General features: G+C 47.7%; 1 long non-coding RNA gene across 1 annotated transcript; it reads left to right on the top strand.

Annotated features, from left to right (window-relative positions):
* Nucleotides 1-35: 35 nt before the first annotated feature.
* On the top strand, nucleotides 36-20,461 carry LOC149747555 (uncharacterized). The gene is made up of 3 exons (XR_016387498.1): nucleotides 36-100; nucleotides 3,061-3,144; nucleotides 20,117-20,461. It is a non-coding gene; the product is annotated as an uncharacterized LOC149747555 (long non-coding RNA).
* Nucleotides 20,462-21,536: the final 1,075 nt, after the last annotated feature.

Genomic DNA, 21,536 nt, shown 5'->3' on the forward strand with positions numbered 1-21,536 from the left:
ACCTTCTCCTCCTCTCTTCTCTCCCTGCAGACACACTGTCAGTGCCACGCTGGTCCCCACAGATCCCTCGCAGAGACCTCGGCAACTCCATCAAGCACAGGTAGGCTGGATTCCTGGCTGCACCGGGGCCCACCTCCCAGCACAGGGAGGGCTGGGACCTCTGGCCCCAGCTTGGGGAAAGGCTGGCAGGCTGTTTTGCCCCAGCTCCGATATCACCATGCTCTTCTCTCCTCCACCAGGCTGAACCTCGATGTGGCAAGGGACTGAGATGTCTGCTTCTTGTTCACCTGGCTCATAAACTTAACACCTACTGTTTAAAAGCCAGGGCTTTGGAGTCAGACTGGCCTGTATTCCAATCCCAGATAGTAAAGCTTTGCAACCCTGAGGAAGTTACTTAACCTCTCTGAGACTCAATTTTCTCATCAGATATTTCTGACTACTCATAGGGTGGTCATGAGGATTAAATGAGATAATATATTAAAGTGCTAAGCAAAGGGCCTGGCACATAATAACCACTCAGTAAATGGTATCAATATTAAGACAAATGCTTGTCCTAATTTTGGGTCTCCCCACCCAGAAGACAAGATTGCAGGCTGAAGTCAGAGATGCTCACTTTCTGCTGAAGCATAGGTCAGTCCAGGGCTCCAGCCCTGTTGGGTGCCCGGGACAACCTCTCCAGGAGTACACCTGCCCTTTTCAGGAGGAAGATTTCTATCTACTAAGTCATCCCTTATACGAAGTTAACTTTCCACATTTTATCTCATTATCCTCACAATCTGTTCACAAACTCAGTGGGGTAAGTAGCACAAGTGTGGTCATGTCCATTTGACAGATAGGGAAACTGAGTCCCTGAATGATTAAGTGATGAACCTACAAGCTAATTAACCCCAGCATTTTGTGTTCTTTTGACACCTCTGCTGAGAGCTTCCTTCGCACGAGGCCTCTGTGACCAGCAGAGAGCTCACTCATTCATGGTTTCTTTCCACTAGTATTTATAGAGAATATCTGTACCGGGGCTGCAGCACTGAACACGACGTAAGGCTTTCAACCTTGGGAAACTTGAGGTCTAGTGGAGGGATAGACAGTTAACAGACCATGACAGTACGGTGGTGGTGGGGATCAGGGCTATAAGTGGGGGAGGCAATTCCAGGGGCAGACACGTCACCATAACCCGGGGTGAGGCAGGAATGAGCACATTCTCCCGGAATGGCATCTCGTCAACAGTTTTTGAAAGAAATATGTTGACAGGATAGTTGTTAAGACTCAAATGAGAAAACGGTGGAGGAAGTCGTGAGAAATACACGATAGACACGTCAGTGGTCAGGCGGTGAGATGCAGAGGGAAAGGCATCAAAAAGAAGGGCCTTGTTTTGTTTGCTTACAGGCTGCTCCCTGGCTCAGCTTCACCTCTGGATTGGCCACACCCCTAGCTCAGCTCCACCCCTGGATTGGCCACACCCCTGGATTGGCTCCACCCAATTGGCCACACCCATGGCTCAGCCACGACACTAGACTCTAGCACCCTAATGTTAGACCTGGTGGTACCTCAGATTCAAATGCTGGTGCCAAGAGGAGGAAAATGATCTGATGATCTTGGGCATCAGGAACATCTTCTTAGAGGAGCTGGCACTTGGGATGCCTTGTTACTCTCCAGTCTCACCCTGTGTTTCTCTCTGGGCTCCATGCCAGGATGGAAAGACCTAGACTCATCCCAGCCTTGGTGAAAAAATGAAATTAAAATCCCATACCATCCGCTGTCCTCAGAGTCACCTCAGCCACAGCTTGGAAGAGGGATTGCTGATCCCAGGGATGGGAGAGGGCTGGAAAGGAGAAGGAACTCCCACCTGCCACTCATACTCTTGATTCCCATGCTGCTGGCTGGTGGATGAAACACGAGTCCGTTTGCCATTCCCCAGAGCTGACAAATCCTGCAAAATAGATCCTGCCACTCTTGCTCATCCTGCGAAAGGGGCAGAAAGGGACTTAACCAACCCCCAGTCCAAAAGTGGAAAGGGAGTTTTCCTGGCCACAAGAGTGTCTCTTCAGAATATTGCTATTTGCTTAGTTATGGAGGCTTTGGGCTGCAGATCATTCTGTTGGAAGAGTGACTGACCTAAATCAGGCAAGGTGGTACAGCAGAGGGATGCAGTCTGGCCCTCAGAATTCTTAAGCACCAAGTTACATAATCGCTTCTGATTTTCATTTTGACACTGTGAGGCAGTGGAGATTAGCTACAACTCCTGCGGAAGGTGACAAAAATTGAAAATGAGAATTAAGTCTGACCTGGCAACCTTCAATACTTTTCTTGGGGCCAGCCCTGCTGCTGCCTGGTATCTCATGAAGAGGAAAGCACCCTGGCAGCAGCAGGGGGCCCTAGAAGTTAATCAAATGCATCTCTGTTCCCACTGGTTCCTAGCTGTATATCAGAAACCTCTACACTGCCTTATGTCTGCAGCAAGTGGTGGTGGCTGGGGAGCGAGGTGGGCTGATGTCCAAAATGGCTTTCCCTTTAGGGCCCTCTTCTCTGCTACTAACATTTGCAGTCTCCACTTTTGGGGGGATCACCCCTTCTTGAAGCTTCCCAGGCGATGTAACTAGCAGTGATGGGGAATAGACCACCGGGGGGGCCCCACCTTGCTTTGTGGTTCTCTGAGGACAGTTCTAGCCCTATCCATCTGTCTCCAATCTGAACTTGGCACATAGACCTCCAGGCAGGCAATGTTTGTTGAACGACTGAATGACTGTTATGAATGTTTGGGTAACAATACAGTCACAGCCCAATTCAGTGAGCGCTTTCCGTTTACAAGGCACTATGTAAAGCCCTTGCACTGTGCATGACCTTGTTTAATCCTCTGAACAACCTATGAGGTCAATACTGTTATTATTCCCACTTTACAGATAAAGAGACTGAAGTTTAAGCAACTCGATTAAGTCACCTATCTCTGAAGAAGAGGGGCTGGAATCCAGGGCCCATGTTCTTATCCTGTCAGTGGTCATCCTTCTAGAGATCCGTCAGTCTCCATCACCTTGGCCTTGAACACTTTCTGTCTCTTTCCCACAGGTTTTCCACGAAGTACTGGATGTCTCAGACATGCACAGTCTGTGGGAAGGGGATGCTTTTTGGCCTCAAGTGTAAAAACTGCAAGTAAGTGGCTGTTCCTGGAAGCACCCTTTCATGGTGCCTGATGTCGGCAGGAGCCATCCTGGGCTCTGAAATAGCTTATGGGATTTTGGTTTCTTGGCTCTCAGGAGAGCTGCTTCTCTGTTTTTTCAGAAACAGGTCTTAAATCAACCTCTACACATGGGTAAAGGGTCAAGGAGAGAGCTTATGAATAAGAACCAGAGCTGAGGGCGATGCTGGAAAGGCATAGTGCTGTCTGCAGAGGCACAGTGGGACCTTGCATTTTCATAGCATCTGAAATCAGGGGTTGGCAAACTTTTTCTCTACTCGACCAGATAGTAAATATTTTAGGCTTTGTGGGCCAATGGTTCCCTGTTACAACCACTCAGCTCTGCTGTGTTGCTCAAGAGCAGCCATAGACAATATATAAACAAATAAGTGTGACAAATTTATTTATTCCAGTAAAGGCCTTTGTACAAAGATATGCCGTGGCTGGCTTTGTCCACTCAGCCATGGTTTGCTGATCCCTGAGTTAGAGTTTGCAAAGGCCTTTTGCCCTTTACTTTTTCTTCTTGTGGTGCCTCTCGGGGTGGGGGGCGGTGGTTCTGAGTCTTCCCATTTTACAGATGTGAAAGCTGACTCCCAGCAAGGATAAACCTGAGGTCACACAGCTAAGAAGTGGCTGTCTAGCTCAATGACATTGGGCGAGTCGCCCCACATTTCCGTTGCTAGTATTTTCATCTGCGTGAAAGGAATAATCATCACACCTGCCCAATGTGACAGTGAGCATTGAATAATCAGCACCAAAGGACATAGCCCAGTGCCAGGCTTAGGGTTTTGTCCTCTGTCAAAGGTCACAAATGCCTTTCTGTCTGGCCTTCCTCTTTCCTTCTGTAAACTTGTATTAAATACCTGCTTTGGTCCAATTACTGTAAAACAGTCAATAACATTCAGCTGTATCTAAGGGTTACAAACGAGTGTGCCTCTGATCGCCTTACAGGAGCCACTAAGTTGAAAAGTAGGAACCCTTCTCTCTCCTCTAGACTTCCTCTTCCTTGTGCAGTCCAGGCTGGGAACTCATTTGGATTCCTTCAGGCCTCCCCACATCCCTGCCCCATGAAGGAGTTCTTACTCTTCCCCCAGCCTGGTTGTCTCAGTCAAAAGGTGAGGCTGAGCCCTTCCCTCCTGGAGTTGTGAGGAGGATTAATGAGTTCCAGCCTCTAAAGGAGCCTTAAGCTCCATGGCACAAGGGAAGGAGGTGGGGGCAGTAACTACCAAGCATTAGTGTTTGGAGGCCCACATCCCCACCTTGGTCCTTTATAGACCCAGCTCTCAGGTGAGTACTCAGGATGGCAGCCCCTGATCTTTCTGACTTTGAGACACACTAAGCCAAGCCCTCGGGTCCAACTCGAAGCTCTGTCTGATTTCCCAGGTACACTAGCTGCTCTGGGGCCTGTTTTATCTGTGTGTAGTCACTCCATGTTCTCAGGGGAAACGGCAGCTTTCACATCTTCACACCTGCCGAGTGGAGGCTTTGAAGTCAGGTAATTAGGTGACAGGGATGCAGCCGGGAGTCGGCAAGGCTGAATACTCCCTGAGCCATTTTAATTTTCAGCGCTAGAGGCAGAAGTATGAGATAGCGTCCACTCATGCTGTCTCTGTTCTAGAAGTAATGAGCAGAGGCTCAGACCCTGCCAAGGGTTGGGGGAGGGACGGGGACCTGGGGGAGAGAGGTGGGTCCCAGAAGCAGAGGCTTTAAGGCAGCCAGAACTGAGCTGGAGTCCCACCTGCATTGCCAGACTCCCTGTGTGACCTTGAGCAGGGGACTGTCATCCCAGGGCTCAGTTTCCTTACCTGCAAAGTGGGCGTGATATTAGCACCCCCTGCCACAGGGCGGTTAGAAGGAACAGGTGAAATGTCCTTGCCCAAGATGACAATGTTTTATCAAAAGTCCTCCTCACTCCACCTTGTGCAGATATAGCTCCTGGAACTCTAAGAGGCAGGATTCAAACCAAGCCGTGGTTGGAAGGAACAACTGATCTTTCTAATTTGCCTCAGCCCTTAGAAAAACTGCACAAAAGGTGAAAACAGAGTCTGTAACAGCTGCAGAGTTCTGGGTTGCTTCAGGAACTTTGACGTTGTACTTGTGTGATGGCAGTGGAGTTCAGCGCTCCCTCTAGTATATAATTAGGAGCATGCATTACCGATATCACCAGCTGAAGTTTGACCTTACTCTTCCATGAATGAAATTCTGTGGTTTTTGCATTAATTATAGTGAGGATGGATGGCTGTTTATATGTGTTTTCAAAGGTTGGCAGAATTTTGGGTGGAAGGGTTAGGTGAAGGACAGAAAAGGGTAACACACAGACCCCGTTGTCAAGGAGTTTAAGGGAAGACACACCTATAGAGAAATAAATTTTGGTGAAACTGAAGTACATGCATGAGAGCAGCAACAGGTGAAATTCCAGAGGGCAGCGCCAAGAGTGGGGAGGGAGCTTCTAGAAAAAATGGGCAGAAATGTGTGTTCATTTACTCGACTAATATTTATTGAGCACGTACTATGCACTGGGCACTGTTCTAGGCGCAGGGGAAATAACAGTGAATGAAACAGACAAAATCCCTGCCCTCATGGAGCTTACATGCTGGTGAGAGATGGAGATGGGGAAGGCCAGACAGTAAACAAAGTAAATTAGTAAAATAGGTCATCTGTTCAGATGATGTTCAAGTGCTGAGGAGAAGAGCAAAGCAGAGAAGGGAGATAGGAAGAGTCAGGGAAGGGGCTGCAATTTTAATTAAAGGGCTCAGAGGAGGTCTTATACCTGAGTGGGAACTTTGGGAAAAAAGTGGTATGTGATGTGGGTGATTTCCTGTTTTCCTAAAGCATTTCCAGAGGCTTGGGTTTGAACCTATCCCAAAGGCAATGGTTCTTTCTCACCCACCCCCCCTTTTTTTAAACCTAGAGCAATTCTGGTTGTGTTATTGCCAGAAACGCCCTGGCTTAGACCCATTGCTACTCCAAGTGTGGCCCCTGGTCCTGCAGCATCAGCATCACCTGGGAGCTGATCAGAAATGCAGACTCTCAGGCCCCACCCCAGACCTGCCGCATCCAAATCTGCGTTTTAAGATTGTCCTGGTGATTCTCGTGCACATTAAGTTTAGAAGCACTACTCCCGTGAGCTCCGAATTCCCTTGTGGAGCTGATTTTATTTTTCTAGATTATGGGTCTCAAAACTTGAGTGTGTATCAAAATCCCCTGGAAGGTTTATTAAAACATAGCTTCCTGGACCTATGCCCTGGAGTCTCCGATTCAGCGGGTCTGAGGTGGGTCCCCAGAATTTGCATCTCTAACAAGTTCCCAGGTGATGCTGTTGCTTCTGGTCTTGGGACCACAATTTGAGAACCACCGCTCTCTATAAAAGCAGGAGTTTGACAAAATCCAATTTTATTTTCCAACCTGACATTTCTTTTTTCTGAAGGTTGGTCCACCTTTGCTGATTATTTTTCAGTCTCTTCTGCTGTTAACATCCCTTGGCCTCACTCTATAGACATGAGTCTTGTTCATCCTGGTTTCTCCAGTAAATAGTTATGTGCTGAGTCAAAATGGTAAGGTATGATTAGGAACCCAGGCTGTAGGTCAGACACACACACCTATATTTGAATCCTGACTCTGCCACTAACTGTGTAATCACTTCTGAGGCTCAATTTCTTCCTCTATAGAAAGAAGAAAATAATATCTACCTTACTAGATTGTTTAAAAAAAAAAACAACTGAGATAAATAAGGGAGAATGCTTAGCCTGGTACCTGGCCCATTATAAGAGCTTAATGAATGAAAGCTAATACTATAATTAGCGTTATGAATTAATTTGGGGGTACCCCTCCACCCCGGAAGCCAGGATACTTCCAAATATCTAGGCGTTTGCCTCCTGCTTTGGTTCAATGCCCGCTTCCTGCAGAATTATCATCAGCTGTCTTGCCGGCGTTCTGAATAGAGGGATTAATGGACTACTAGGAAATTATGCTCAGCAAGCAACTGGCAGTTATCTAAAATGAGGCATTTTCGTCTAATAGGTTCAAGAGCACGGAGTGGAGTTTAGCTCTAAGCGGTCGGATGTCAGCACAGTCTACTCCTGTCTGATAGCTGTGGATTCGGCTGGCTGAAGTTTGCTTTTGCAGTAAGATGCGGATGCATTTCCCTGGTTCAGTCACGCCTTATCTGCATCCTTCCCCCTTCTCAGAGTCCTTCTACAGAAGGACCTTTCTGCAGAGCCGAGGTCTGTCTCCTTGGAAACCTCTCCACCTCTATCTGCATCTCTGGCAGGAAAACTGGCAGCAGTGGTGATTTGGGTGGCTTGTGTTCTAGAAGATATGAGTTTGAACCTAGGTGGTGTTTTGTTTTGTTTTGTTTTGTTTCCTGCACAGGCTGGAGAGCAGAAGGGAGGGGACATCCAAAACCACCAAGGGAGAAGTAGCCCAGCCTCTGGCCCAGACTCTACGGATAGGGCTTAGAAATCTGCATTTTAACCAAACTCTCGGATAATTCCTATTTGCACATACGCATGAGTGTTCTGGGCTGAGGAAATAGCACGGGCAAAGGCTTGGATCAGGGCTGAGAAGAGTTTGAGCGTGTCTTGCAGGCGGGGCCCGGGGTCGAGAGGAGACTGGCTGTGCTGTGCAGCCGTGGCACCGGCCTTACTGCTGGACCTCCTGTTGGTGCTTGTTGAGGCTCCAGGCTGCAGGGGGGCACCGCTCACCATGCATCCAGCCGCAGTCCGGCGAAAGCAGTCTTGGGCTCTGGAGCTCTCGTCACGCTGGACCAGCTTGCCAGCCAGGATGAGGCCTGGTGCGGGGAGGAGAATGTGGTGTCAGGATGGCCACTCCTCTGGGTGGTGGAGTGGAGGGCAGAAGCCGGGAGTCTGATGTTCTGAGTCACCTGCTCTCAGGGCCTGAGACGGGAAGGGTTTGGGTATCAGAATACCTTGCAGGTGTTTAAGACTCGCTTTCCTCTAGGACCGCAGAGCGCTCACTCCTGTGTCTTGAAGACAAGGTGATAAAATCAGTGGCTGCCGAGCGCAGCCCTGGCTCACCCGCGTGTGTCTTGATGTCCTGCTCACAGTGCCAGTGACCTCACTTAGGGACGCTGACGCTGACACCTGAGACCTTCTCTGGAGGCTTGCCCTTGGGTGATTGCAGCTCCTCCCCGGCGTGGCTCAGAGCCAGGGCCTAATGGTGCAAGTGTGCAAAAGGCCAGCTTCCTCGCCTCAAGGCAGACAGACTCTATGGTACAGTTCACACTCCAGAGTCCCCTGTGGGATCAGGCTGAGACTGTAGTCACCTGCAGCCACATCCTTGCTTAGCTTCTCCCCCATTTCCTATCCTGCTGAGGAACAGCCTGGAGAACTGCCTCCATAAATCACCCGCCTCAGGATCTGCTTCTAGGGAACTCAACTTAGGACAGTAGAGCAACAGCAAGATCCAGACGCTGGAGCTAGAGAGAGCAGGTCCTGGCTCTGCCACTTCCTAGCTGTGTGACTCTGGGAGAGTTTCTAAACCTCTCTGATGTAAAATGAGGCTAGTATGTGCATTTGATGTGATAAGACATGTGAGTGCCCCAGTCACCTTAGTGATTTGGGGATTCCTTCAAATCAGAATCCTTAAGTTGTTCAGCACTTATTTCATTGCAGAAGTGGATTCTCTATGAATACAAAGTATGAAAAGAAACAGACTCACCAAATCACCTCTATGGGTTTAAGCAAGGTCAAAGTTCTGGAAAAGTTACCCATTTCCTACTTTTCTGTAGTTGTTGTTCTCCGTTTTTCTTTGGGGATTTTCAGAACCAGCCAACTTCTTGGGAGACATGTTAAAGGGTTTATATCAGGGTTTCTCAGCCTTGGCACTATTGACATTCACTTGGATTTCACATACTCTTTGGTTCCCTTCTTGCCCTGTGTGTCCTTCTAGCCCGTGTCCTTACATCAAAATACCATGTTTTATCTGAAATTTTCCTGTGTTTGCAAAATGACTTCAGCCACAGGTGACAAGGAGATAAAAGCGTGAAGTAAGCCATGGTTGGTTTGAGCCACTGGGTGCCCTAATTTTCCCAGCTCTTGAAAAGCGGGGGAAATCACGAGCTGGTGTTGCAGCTGCCGCGAAGTTCCTGGAGGCTTCAGGAATTTGTGCAACAGGCAGGATATTGGCAGGATACAATTATGAGCATGCATCTCAGAGATCACCAGCTTGAAGCCCAAACTTATTTTTCCATTAATAGAAACACTTCAGTTTTTGCAATAATCGTCATGGGAATTAATGGTCCCTTATATACGTTTTTACCTATTATAGTTGGGTCCAGTTACAGTGGTATGTGAGGGAGGATTATAATTCTCTTGAGGCTGAGGTGGGGATTGGATATGAGGAGGAGGATGCTGCTGATCCCATGTATTGAGGGCTTACTGAGTGCCAGACATTTTGCTAAGTACTTTACATGCACAAGCTCATTTAATTCTTACAACAACCAGGGAAGGTAGGGTCTATTATTATCCCCATTTTACAGATGAGAAAACAGAGGCCTTCAGGAGTAAATAGTTGGCCCAGAGTCTCACAGCGGGTGGATCCACTCTTCAAACCCACTGATCCCTCTGATTCAAGGTCCCAGAGCCTTAACCACTTTGCATGGGCAAAGGACCAGCCACACAGTTGCCAGCCCCCACTCTGCTTCTCCTTGAACCAGACAAGCAGAACAGAAGATGAGCATCTGGTCTCAACCTGACCCTGGACCAGAGCTGTCAGTCTTTTCCTCCCCCGCCTGCTACCCTCTCCCATCATCCCTTCTTGAATTGAAAGATGACAAATGGGTCTCTGTGATGAGCACCCCCAGGTGCTGGGAACCCAGCGGACCCTGTGGTCATGCTCTCCTCTCTCGGGGAAGCTGAGGGGGTCGGGGAAGGCATCACCAACAGGTAATAAATCTACAGCTTCCTTACAGTATCCTCTTGTGGAGAGACCTGTGCCGGGGTTTTCCTGATTATTTTTCATTATGTTGCTGGAGCGTTCAGTCTTCTTTCTATGTTAATACTCCCCATCTCCCTTGCTCATTTCTGCTGTTGCGTTTTTCTTTCTAACCCAGTTGTAGGCCAAAGAGCTCAACCCCACTGAGCTGTCGGCAGTGAGGGAAGGGGTGTTTTTTGAGATTCTTCACTGAGGGCATATGGAGACATTTCTAGAAGCACGGGCTCAAATGAGAGACCCCAGGGGCGTCAAAACTGCTCGGTTGGGGCACTCATTCAGACAAGCCCACTGCGAAGGGGGTAATGATTTTGTTTAGTGATTTTGCAAGAAGGCTTAAGGAGCACTTAATGCAGTGTTGTGGGAAAAGGCGCACAGAGGCAGGGAACGGGAAGGATAACCTGAGAGGGGAACTTGCTGCCCTGTGATTGTATCTGCTGCCAGAGGGGGGTCTTTCCAAGATGCTTATCCAGCCTTCACCTCCCTGTTTAAAACCCTTCCTTACTTCCCCCTGGCTCTCAGGATAAAATCCAGTCTCCCGAGGAGACCCTGCACTATCCTTGTTTACCTCTCCTTCCTCCCTCCTCACCACTTCCCTCCTTATGCCTGGAGCTCCAGCTTCTCTGAGCCATCAGCAGGAGACGTGCCCACCCACTGAGGATTCTTTGCACCCTAGTGCTTTAGCCTAGATCTTCCTTGCACAACTCTGCTAGCTCCCCAGGCTCAGCTCAGTTATCACTTTCTCCAGGAAGCCCTCCCTGACTCCCCTCAGTTCCAAGTGTCATACCCCGCCCTTCACGATCATTCCATATAATATACTACATTGTGTTTGTCTATTTACCTGCGTGTCTCTCCGACCAGACTTTAAACTATTTGAGGGTAGGGCTGTGTCTGCTCTGTTCACTGCTTATACATCCAGGACGAGCACCATGCCTGGCACATAGCAAGTACTCAGGAAATACTAGTTGGTGGAATAGATCTCAAAAGAAGCCTCCGGAGGGAAAGTGATTCTTCCGAACCCAAGACTCTGGAAACCTGGTTCCAATCCAAATGGGATCATTTCTAGGAGGCAATTTTTTTATATGATTTTTATTTTTCAATTTGTTAATGTGGTGTATCACCTTGATTGATTTGCGTATATTGAAGAATCCTTGCATTCCTGGGATAAACCCCACTTGATCATGGTGTATGATCCTTTTAATGTGCTGTTGGATTCTGTTTGCTAGTATTTTGTTGAGGATTTTTGCATCTATGTTCATCAGTGATATTGGCCTGTAGTTTTCTTTCTTTGCGACATCTTTGTCTGGTTTTGGTATCAGGGTGATGGTGGCCTCATAGAATGAGTTTGGGAGTGTTCCTCCCTCTGCTATATTTTGGAAGAGTTTGAGAAGGATAGGTGTTAGCTCTTCTCTAAATGTTTGATACAATTCGCCTCTGAAGCCATCCGGTCCTGGGCTTTTGTTTGTTGGAAGATTTTTAATCACAGTTTCAATTTCAGTGCCTGTGGTTGGTCTGTTTATATTTTCTATTTCTTCCTGGTTCAGTCTCGGAAGGTTGTGCATTTCTAAGAATTTGTCCACTTCTTCCAGGTTGTCCATTTTATTGGCATACCGTTGCTTGTAGTAATCTCTCATGACCCTTTGTATTTCTTCAGTGTCAGTTGTTACTTCTCTTTATCATTTCTAATTCTATTGATCTGAGTCTTCTCCCTTTTTTTCTTTATGAGTCTGGCTAATCGTTTATCAATTTTGTTTATCTTCTCAAAGAACCAGCTTTTAGTTTTATTGCTCTTTGCTACTGTTTCCTTCATTTCTTTTTCATTTATTTCTGATCTGATCTTTATGATTTCTTTCCTTCTGCTAACTTTGGGGTTTTTTGGTTCTTCTTTCTCTAATTGCTTTAGGTGTAAGGTTAGATTGTTTATTTGAGATGTTTCTTGTTTCTTAAGGTAGGATTGTATTGCTATAAACTTCCCTCTTAGAACTGCTTTTGCTGCATCCATAGGCTTTGGGTCATCATGTTTTCATTGTCATTTGTTTCTAGGTATTTTTTGATTTCCTCTTTGATTTCTTCAGTGATCTCTTGGTTATTAAGTAGTGTATTGTTTAGCCTCCATGTGTTTGTATTTTTTACAGATTTTTTTCCTGTAATTGATATCTAGTCTCATAGCATTGTGGCTGGAAAAGATACTTGATATGATTTCAATTTTCTTAAATTTACCAAGGCTTGATTTGTGACCCAAGATATGATCTATCCTGGGGAACATTCCATGACCACTTGAGAAAAAAGTGTATTCTGTTGTTTTTGGATGGAATGTCCTATAAATATTAATTAAGTCCATCTTGTTTAGTGTGTCATTTAAAGCTTGTGTTTCCGTATTTATTTTCATTTTGGATGATCTGTCCATTGGTGAAAGTGAGGTGTTAAAAGTCCCCTATTATGAATGTGTTTCTGTCGATTTCCCCTTTTATGGCTGTTAGTATTTGCCTTATGTATTGATGTGCTCCTATGTTGGGTGCATAAATATTTACAATTGTTATATCTTCTTCTTGGATTTATCCCTTGATCATTATGTAGTGTCCTTCTTTGTCTCTTCTGATAGTCTTTATTTTAAAGTCTATTTTGTCTGATATGAGAATTGCTACTCCAGCTGTTTTTCGATTTCCATTTGCATGGAATATGTTTTTCCATCCCCTCACTTTCAGTCTGTATGTGTCCCTAGGTCTGAAGTGGGTCTCTTGTAGACAGCGTGTATATGGGTCTTGTTTTTGTATCCATTCAGCCAGTCTATGTCTTTTGGTTGGAGCATTTAATCCATTTACATTTAAGGTAATTATCAATATGTATGTTCCTATTAGGAGGCAACTTCAAGGTGATGGGACGAGTGGAAAGATGTTCATGTTTGAAAGGACAAGAGATGGCTTTATATACCCATCTAGGTAGTAAACTCCTTTCTAGATGATTCTAAGAAAGATTGTTAAAGAAAGAATTCTTGTCTTATTTTATTATACACCCCCAGTGCCTCTCACAGCACCTGACATGAGGAGGAAGGTGATGATGTTTTTTGCGTGCGTGAATGAATGGGTATCCTGACTCTGCCATTTACTATCTGTATGATTGGGCTGCTTCCTGAGCCTCAGTCTTTTTGACTTTAAAACGGGCACGGGTGCAGCATTATCCATTGCTCACGGGATTGTTCTTCAGAGTTGTACAGGGTTATGTAAGAGCGCCTGGCCCCAAACTGGTGTTTGCTTAACGTTTCCTCAATTGGATATCGGGGGCCAGGTTTTTAAAACATCCCATTTGCACTCCGGAAGGAAAGGCGGTGCCTTCTCAGGTGGGTTGCAACGTGAGCTGGTGTGAGATGAGAGAAAGGACCAGGGATTTGGGCTGCTTGGAGCAAACTTTTCATAAACTGGTTAGAATCCCCCATGAACCATTTGAAATGAACGTGACTGTGTTCACCAGCAAGAGTCTTGGGGGCCCCTCCTCCAGGAAGGCCACCCTTCTTGATTCCAGCCTCACACCGGTCTCCGGGCTTGCGTCTGCTCCATGGGGCTGCTGGGGGGCCAGGACAAATCCATTAAGAAAATGGCAGAGCTGCTCATAAAAGGGGCCGTTTGTCCCCGCGGTTCCCGGGCAAGATCCATGGAAGTCCAGTTTGCCTGTGGTCAGACCCCTGTCCCCCACCTCCCCATCGGGGAGGAAGGAGGGCAGAAGGAAGGGAATGCTGAAGGGGACGTGTTTGCACTTCACACTCTGCAAGGGATACAATTTATAAGAAATAGAAATCATTTTAAAAAATTGATGGAGACTATTAAGGGCCTCACACGAGGGGCATTCGGTGGGCTTTCCCTGCTGCTGGGCTTGCCTTCCTTTTTCTTTCTCTCCTCCTCTCTCCCTCCACCTCTCCAATATCTGTTCAGCATGTATCATGCACCAGCCACCAGACCAGGCACTGAAGGCGAGGTAGGGAAGGTTGCTGCAAGGATGAGGAAGACCCAGATCCTGCCCCCAAGATAAATTCACATATTTAATTTTCAGACAGAGAGGATGTCTCATTCGGCCAGCAGCTCCTTTGGAGAATGAGATATCCCACGCAAGCAACTTTTCTTGGTAACTGAAGCTTATCCTGTTAGCCTTTGAATTTGAAAAAAATAAACTCTTTTCCATGAAAGTTTTAAATAAACCCTTTCCAAGTTTCCAAGCTGTCTGAGGCTCGCATGGCATTCCCCGTGTGCCCTCAAGTGTGCCTTAGCCCTGCCTGCAGAGACACTGACTTATTTGCTGCCCAGGTGGGCAACACTTAGGCATTTTCTCACTGGAGCCTCATGGCAGTTTTGCAGGTGAGGAACCCGGAACTTAACAAAGCAGACGGATGACCCCTTAGTCTGGAAAGGGTAGATTCAAGCTCAGGTTGGCTGAATTCCGAAGCCCAGGCTTTTCACCACTTCTGGAACCACATACGACCTTTCCCTGGTGCCTGGAGTTGATCAGAGCCACCATCCTAACTCATGGTGCTCCTCTGGACCACGTCTGGTATGGAGGTTTGTCCAGGGTGGTCAGCTGTTTCCTGCCCACCCCTCCCTTTTCCTCCATGTGGAATGGAGCACAAGGAGGACCAGACTCCTGGGCTCAAGGGACACACGAGGGACAGGGAGCAGAGGACTTGGTTTTGGTGTGAGAACTTTGGGACAGACCACATCACTGTTCTGAACCTCCTTTAATAATCGTGGTGTCTTAGTTGGGCTCCCCTGTTTCTACAGACTTTGAGACAGGGATTTGAGGGCACATGGTTTCTTTGAGAAGTGATCCCGGGCCACACCAGCAGGGGAGTAGGGGAGGGAGACAGGGAGGGGAAACAAGACAGCCTGTCCTGGGTCCTGGAAGAGCGGGTGACGGCTATGGGCACCTGGGGTCCAGCCCCACGTCGACACACCCCAAGGGAGAGGGTACTGGGCGGTCCATCAACCAGCTCCCACCCGGAGTTCTTTCAGGGGTCCAGGCAGTCCAGCCAGCCCACATTCCCAGCCAGAGAAAGTCCTGCAGCAGAGGGTCTTAGGGGCTTGTGGAACACTGCATCAGCTAGCAGGAAAAGCGACAACTCCCACAATAAAAACGAGAGTACCTGCAACTTCAAGTGCTTGTCCTGAGCACCTTACTTCTGTCGTATCATTAATCTCCTCTGCCGCCCTACGAGACAGATGCTGTGATCGTCCCCACTTCTTTTTTTTTTTTTTGCGGTACGCGGCCGTGGCCTCTCCCGCTGCGGAGCACAGGCTCCGGACGCGCAGGCTCAGCGGCCATGGCTCACGGGCTCAGCCGCTCCACGGCATGTGGGATCCTCCCGGACCGGGGCACGAACCCGCGTCCCCTGCATCGGCAGGCGGACCCTCAACCACTGCGCCACCAGGGAAGCCCCCCACTTTTTTTTTAATGCTCTTTATTGGAATATAATTGCTTCACAATGGTGTGTTACTTTCTGCCGTACAACAAAGTGAATCAGCTCTATGCACACGTATATCCCCATATCCCCTCCCTCTTGCGTCTCCCTCCCACCCTCCCTATCCCACCCCTCCAGGTCGTCACAAAGCTCCGAGCTGATCTCTCGCGCTATGCGGCTGCTTCCCACCAGCCGTCCATTTTACACTTGGTAGTGTATGTATGTCCATGCCACTCTCTCACTACGTCCCAGCCTCCCCTTCCCCCCCGTGACCTCAAGTGCATTCTCAACGTCTGCATCTTTATTCCTGCCCTACCACTAGGTTCATCAGTACCATTTTTCTAGATTCCATATATTATATGTGTTAGCATACGGTATTTGTTTTTCTCTTTCTGACTTACTTCACTCTGTATGACAGACTCTAGGTCCATCCACCTCACTACAAATAACTCAATTTCGTTACTTTTTTATGTCTGAGTGATATTCCATTGTATATATGTGCCACATCTTCTTTATCCATTCGCCTGTCGATAGACATTTAGGTTGTCCCCACTTTACAGATGAGGAAACTGAGGCTCAGAGCGGGTCAGTGACTCCCCCAGCTTGTCACAGCCAGGAAGTGGTGTCAGGCTTTGAACCCAGATTTGTTCTGTATATTATCCTGACACCACTTCCTTTTATTTATTTATTTATTTATTTATTTTTTGGTGGGGGTGTGGAGGGGGGAGGACCCTGCCTTCCGGAAGGTTTAGGCATCCGGACACCACTCATCTGGGAAGTAGAATGTATCCTTCTTCTACTGTGGTCCTTGAGCTGTGGCGTGCGCTTGCTGAAAACTCACATTCCCGGCACTTCCTGAGTCAGAACCCGAGAGGGTATGCCTTGGGAATCTGATTCTGAAGCAGGTGGTTTACCGATAAATTGCGTGCTAGTAGCTCTTTTCTTTCATGGGCAGTGAAAAGGAAAAGTCTAATTGGGGTAGAGTCATGCGTGTTTCCTGCTGGAAAAATGATTATTTGTAAGTGGGACACGCACAAGTCTGGCCTCAGTTCCTGTACCACCTCCCCTCCAGGGTCTGGGTGACTTCAGCTCTAAGCTAATCCTGCCGGCTGGATCAGCAGGTCCTGGATGTGTGGGCTCTAATTCTAGTTCTAGACATGTGAACCTCTGTGCCAAGTTTGTGTCCGGGCATCGGAAAGCGCTCTCTTGGGGTGTCTGCAAGGGCAGTGGCTATGCTCCAGAGCCTGGCGCTGCCCTCTGAAGCCCTGGCTGGAAGGATGAGAGTTCCATCTCCCACCCTTCAGCCGGAGTGGAGGAGGGCTGCTCCCTTACTGTGAGAGACAGAGCGGAAAATGCCAGGGGGAGGCAGGAGACGGCTGAGGTCATTGGTGGTCTCGGCTGCCTTGTCCTGATACGGATGTGGTCCGAAGGTGACGTTCAGCTGCTTGCCCTCACTCTGCGTTCACACTGCTCGTCGGCTTCCAGCTGGGATTGGTCAAGGAGACTCCTAGGTGGGGCTGGCAGAAAGGAGCACTCTCTTTCTGGAAGCTTCCTGGCGGAATTGAGCTAGTTCAAACAGGAAAGAGTGCAGACACTTACTTCTTGGTTCAACTATCACTTGGCGTCAGCAGTCTCCCCAACCAGGGCTTCCCAAACGTCCATCTGACCGAGTCACAGTCATCCAATTCCTCCAGAGGCTTCCCGGTGTTTGTAGAATCAAATACAGACTCCTTGCTGGGGCCCCGGGGTCCTGCCCACCTCCCCTTCCTCAAGTCTTCCCTTCACTCTGGTTCTCTTCACTTCAGCCTCATCAGCCTTTAACTTCTGACCCCTGAACCCACGAGGCTTGATTTTGCCCCCCAACCTTTGTGCCACTGGAGCCCTTCCCCCTCCCACTCCTGTCACTCTCCATCCCATTTCCCTGTATTATTTTGTTCACCATCTTACCACACAGGCGATTATCTGATACTTGTTTATGTGTTTATTAACCCTCCCCATAAACATAGGGGCTTCATCTGGGTGATCATTGTGTCCCCAGAACCTGGGGTCCAGTAGACCCAGTTTAAGTGTATGTAGAATGAATTAAAGGCTAATTTCACACTCAGCAGGTCTTCCCTTCTCTATAGTTCTGAGTCTGGGGGCCTTAGAAAAGAAAAAGGCAAAGCCAGTTTGCAGTAACGTGGGATTTTTATTGCCTTGTGAAGTCAGGCAACTGTAGGGGGAAGAGCAAGGTGACAGGCTCAAAAAAAGGGACATTTTGACTCAGCTGCTTATAGACCACAGGAACCTTCCCCTTTACTCACCTCCACCCCCAAGATGTAAAGCAAGAAGAATGGAGGCTTTGGAGGCATCTAACAGAGCTAGAGCTGGACTTGGGACCTCTTACTGACTAGCTGACCTTGGGCAAGTTATCCAAATTTGCTGAGCCTCAGTTTCTTATTCTGTAAAATGGGGATAACAAAAGTTCCTACTTTTTAGGGCTGTTACAAGGATTAAGTAAATCGTGTAAAGCACTGAGAGCGTTGCCTGGTACATTGGAAGCACTGCATAAGTGTTAGCTCTTGTTTTTTTCAGAGTCACATGGTCTTCATGACGTTTGTGACCAAGCGTACCTCCTAATGTTTCCAGCCCTCTTAGACTTCGGGTGCCAAGAGCTGTCACCTCTTTTTGAAGATTCCACATTGTCTCAGCCAACTTTTCCCAGCCTAACTCAGCCATTCACTCACCACCCTGTCTTGATTTTGTCCTGTTCATGTAGCAGCCCTACATTTATTCATGGACCATTTGTAGCCTTTTTCACTTAAAGCAAATTTATTTACAGGTGAAGATGTATCTTATAATCATGAATGGAGAATCAACATCATTTGCCATTAAAATAAGGGGACCAGAAATAAATAGACATCCAAGTGGAAAAATAAATTTATTCAATTCCCTGTGAATACTGCTGCCTGTCCAAATCTGGGGTTAGCACATGGCAGAGAGACGTAAAGACGTCTTAGCACAAGAAATCCCCCTGATGCAGTCAGCGTGAAGGAGAATTGAGATGGACTAACGTTCTCACTATGCGATTGCTTCATGCTGCCCACATCCCTCCTGGCTCCCCCCCTGCACCCCTGGGAGCCCCAGATCTAAGTTTTACATATCATAGAGGAATTCAGGGCCCTGTTAGGGCCATAAAAGACTGAACACAAGGAAAATTGGGGAAATGTGCACAGACATTCCAAAGCCATCAACTAGACCAGTGGTTCTCATGCCTCAGCACCTACCGTCAGACTCATCTGGAGGGCTTGGTAAAGCAGGCTACTGCATCTCAGCTCCAGAGTCTCTGATTCATCACATCTGGGCTGGAGCCCTGGAAGTTGCATTTCTGGAAAGTTCTCACCTGGCGCTTCTGCTGCTAGTCTGGAGACTCCACTTTGAGAACCACTGAACTAGACTAACTGAGTCAATGTTAAGTCCATGTCTGGGCGTCCAAACCATTCCATTAAAGATATCTGTCAAATCCGTAGAGGGGAAGAGAGTGGAGGACACATCTGAAGGTCCCACTTCTCTGTGTAGAGTACTTTGATAATAAACCTCTAAGCAGGCTGAGGGTAGCCTTCTGGCAAAGATGTTGGCCATTGGAAGTTAAGCTGGTGCACACAGAAATAGTAAGGAAATCCAAAAGGATATGCATGGAGCATTGACAGCACCTGCTGCAGTGTGTATCCACCCTGCAGATGTAAAATTCCAAAAGAAAAGGATAGAGCAAGGTCACAGTACCCTTTTGAAGTTTGACAACGGTATGGGGAAGAGCAAGGTGACATCTTGGATTTGTCTCAAAGGGAGACATTTTGACTCTAAACTCTTAAACTTAATACCTGTTGCTGATCTCATCCTAATTGGAAGCCTTGGTTGGCTGTCTCCTATAGCATGAGCCTTTAAGAAAAAATGATGCCACCTCTGGCACCACTGACCCAGGGTTTCTGCCAGGACAAGTCAGTTAATCTCAGTTTTTCCATCTGTAAAATGGGAAGAATAATAATACCTATTTCATGACGGTGTTATAAAGGTCTAATGACATAGCATCTGTAGAATGTTTAGTGCAATGCCTGGCAAATGAGTCTTCAAGTAAGTTGGTGATGATTATCAGGGTTGAATGATGGTGAGGAGGAGGATAAACATAGACCGATAGATAACAATGTCTTTCAAAGCATGAAGTCCAAGTGGGCACTGTTGGTGAGACAGTTGCTACCAACTCTTGGACGACCCAGGACGGACCCGTGAGTGTGGGATGGCAGCAAACTCTCTCCAGAGTTAAGTTCCTAGGTTCCAAGGGTATGCCTTTGCAGTAGCTGCCCTATCTCGTCTCATGTCTTGGTATCCACAGCACCCAGAGCTTTCTGAACCATTGGTGTGTCCCATCCACCCATCCATCTACCCAACCATACATCCACCCACCCATCCATCTACCCATCCATCCACCCATCCATCCAACCACCAATCCATCTAAACATCCATCCATTCATCCATCTATCCACCTATCCATCCTTCTCGCTCTTTCTCTCTCTCAGGTTAAAGTGCCACAACAAATGCACCAAAGAAGCCCCACCCTGTCATCTCCTGATCATCCACCGAGGAGGTAAGTATTTAACACTTACTGCCCTGGGGTTGGGGTGGGGGGGCGCTCCTGCAGGCCTTCTGAGATAGCTGTCCCATCCAGCTCACCTCTGGATACCCCTTGACCCTTGATCCTTGCCTGTCTCATTTCTTTCCCTCTGACACCCTTCCTCCTGACATCTGTCTCCTTAATCCACCTCCCATGCCTGTTCTCCCTATTCTTTGTCCCCATTCTGGTCTCTCTGATACTTTAGCCCCCGGATTCATCGACCCCTCCCTAAGTCTTTTTCTCTCATTCTTGTCCTCTTTCCTAATTTTTACTCTCCTCTCTTTCCCCCAATCCCATTCCTTTCCCTTCCCACTTGAAAAGAGTCCTATCTGAGTGTTTTTCCATTATGTGCTCTTCAGGCTCGGTCATTTGGCCCTGCAGAAGTAGGCATAGGGAGGGGGCTTGCTCGGGCCTGTTGGTTTGGGCCATCTGTGTTCCATCTCCTGGGGCCCTGGGAGTGTCTGGGCCAACCTGTCTAGGCAGGGAGCCAGCTGCTACCTCTGGGAAGCCACTACCAGCCTCCTACCAGGCAAGAGCAAGACCAATTTAGTGAGAAGGAAAGGCTTTTCCCTGTCTGCTAGGGATTCAGTTGGAGGCCTCGCATTCCAGCTTTCAAAATAGTTCCCCCAGTTCTTGGCCTGTGGGGTGGTTATTCCCAGACTCCATTATCCACACTGCACTTCATCCACCAGAGGATTCTGTAGGCCTGTGCTGTTCAATACAGTAGCTACCAGCCATACCTGACTATTTAAATTTAGATGTATTACAATGAAATAAAAATAAAAACGTAATTACTCTGTCACACCAGCCACATTTCAGGGGCTCCATATTGGATAGTACAGATACAGAACACATTCATCATTGCAGAAAGTTCTACTGGACATCACTAGTCCAGACGCTTGCTCTTGCAGCGGTGGTACGTGGGCCAGCAGCAACACGGGAATCGCCCGGGAGCTTGTTAGAAATGCACAACTTCTGGCCTCACTCCAGATCATGCATTTTAAACAGCTTCTACTGGCAACTTCTCTACACTTTAAAGAAGCACTGCTCTAGAGGAGAAGCTGCAAACTCAGATGCCTGCCAGGTACCCTAAATGAGAGCCGCTGGCCAGGTGGGGCCGTGCAAAGTGGAGAGAGAGCCAGGCGCCATCTAGAGAGGATGGCCACTCCAGCAGTGTGGACCTGCATTGTACCGTTTCTCATGTTTCAAAGAAAAGCCCCAATAGGTTTATGTGCCGTATACATATTTTTAAATGTTAACAACTTGTTAAAATTCTCGCTGGCACCCTCCCTGCCACCCCCCACCTATAGGTTGGATGGAGGCCT

The sequence above is a fragment of the Delphinapterus leucas genome, chromosome 14 (assembly GCF_059928025.1).
Source record: "Delphinapterus leucas isolate spDelLeu-1000000601 "Yukka" chromosome 14, BTC_Dleu_Yukka2, whole genome shotgun sequence".
In the NCBI taxonomy this organism is placed as follows: Eukaryota; Metazoa; Chordata; class Mammalia; order Artiodactyla; family Monodontidae; genus Delphinapterus; species Delphinapterus leucas.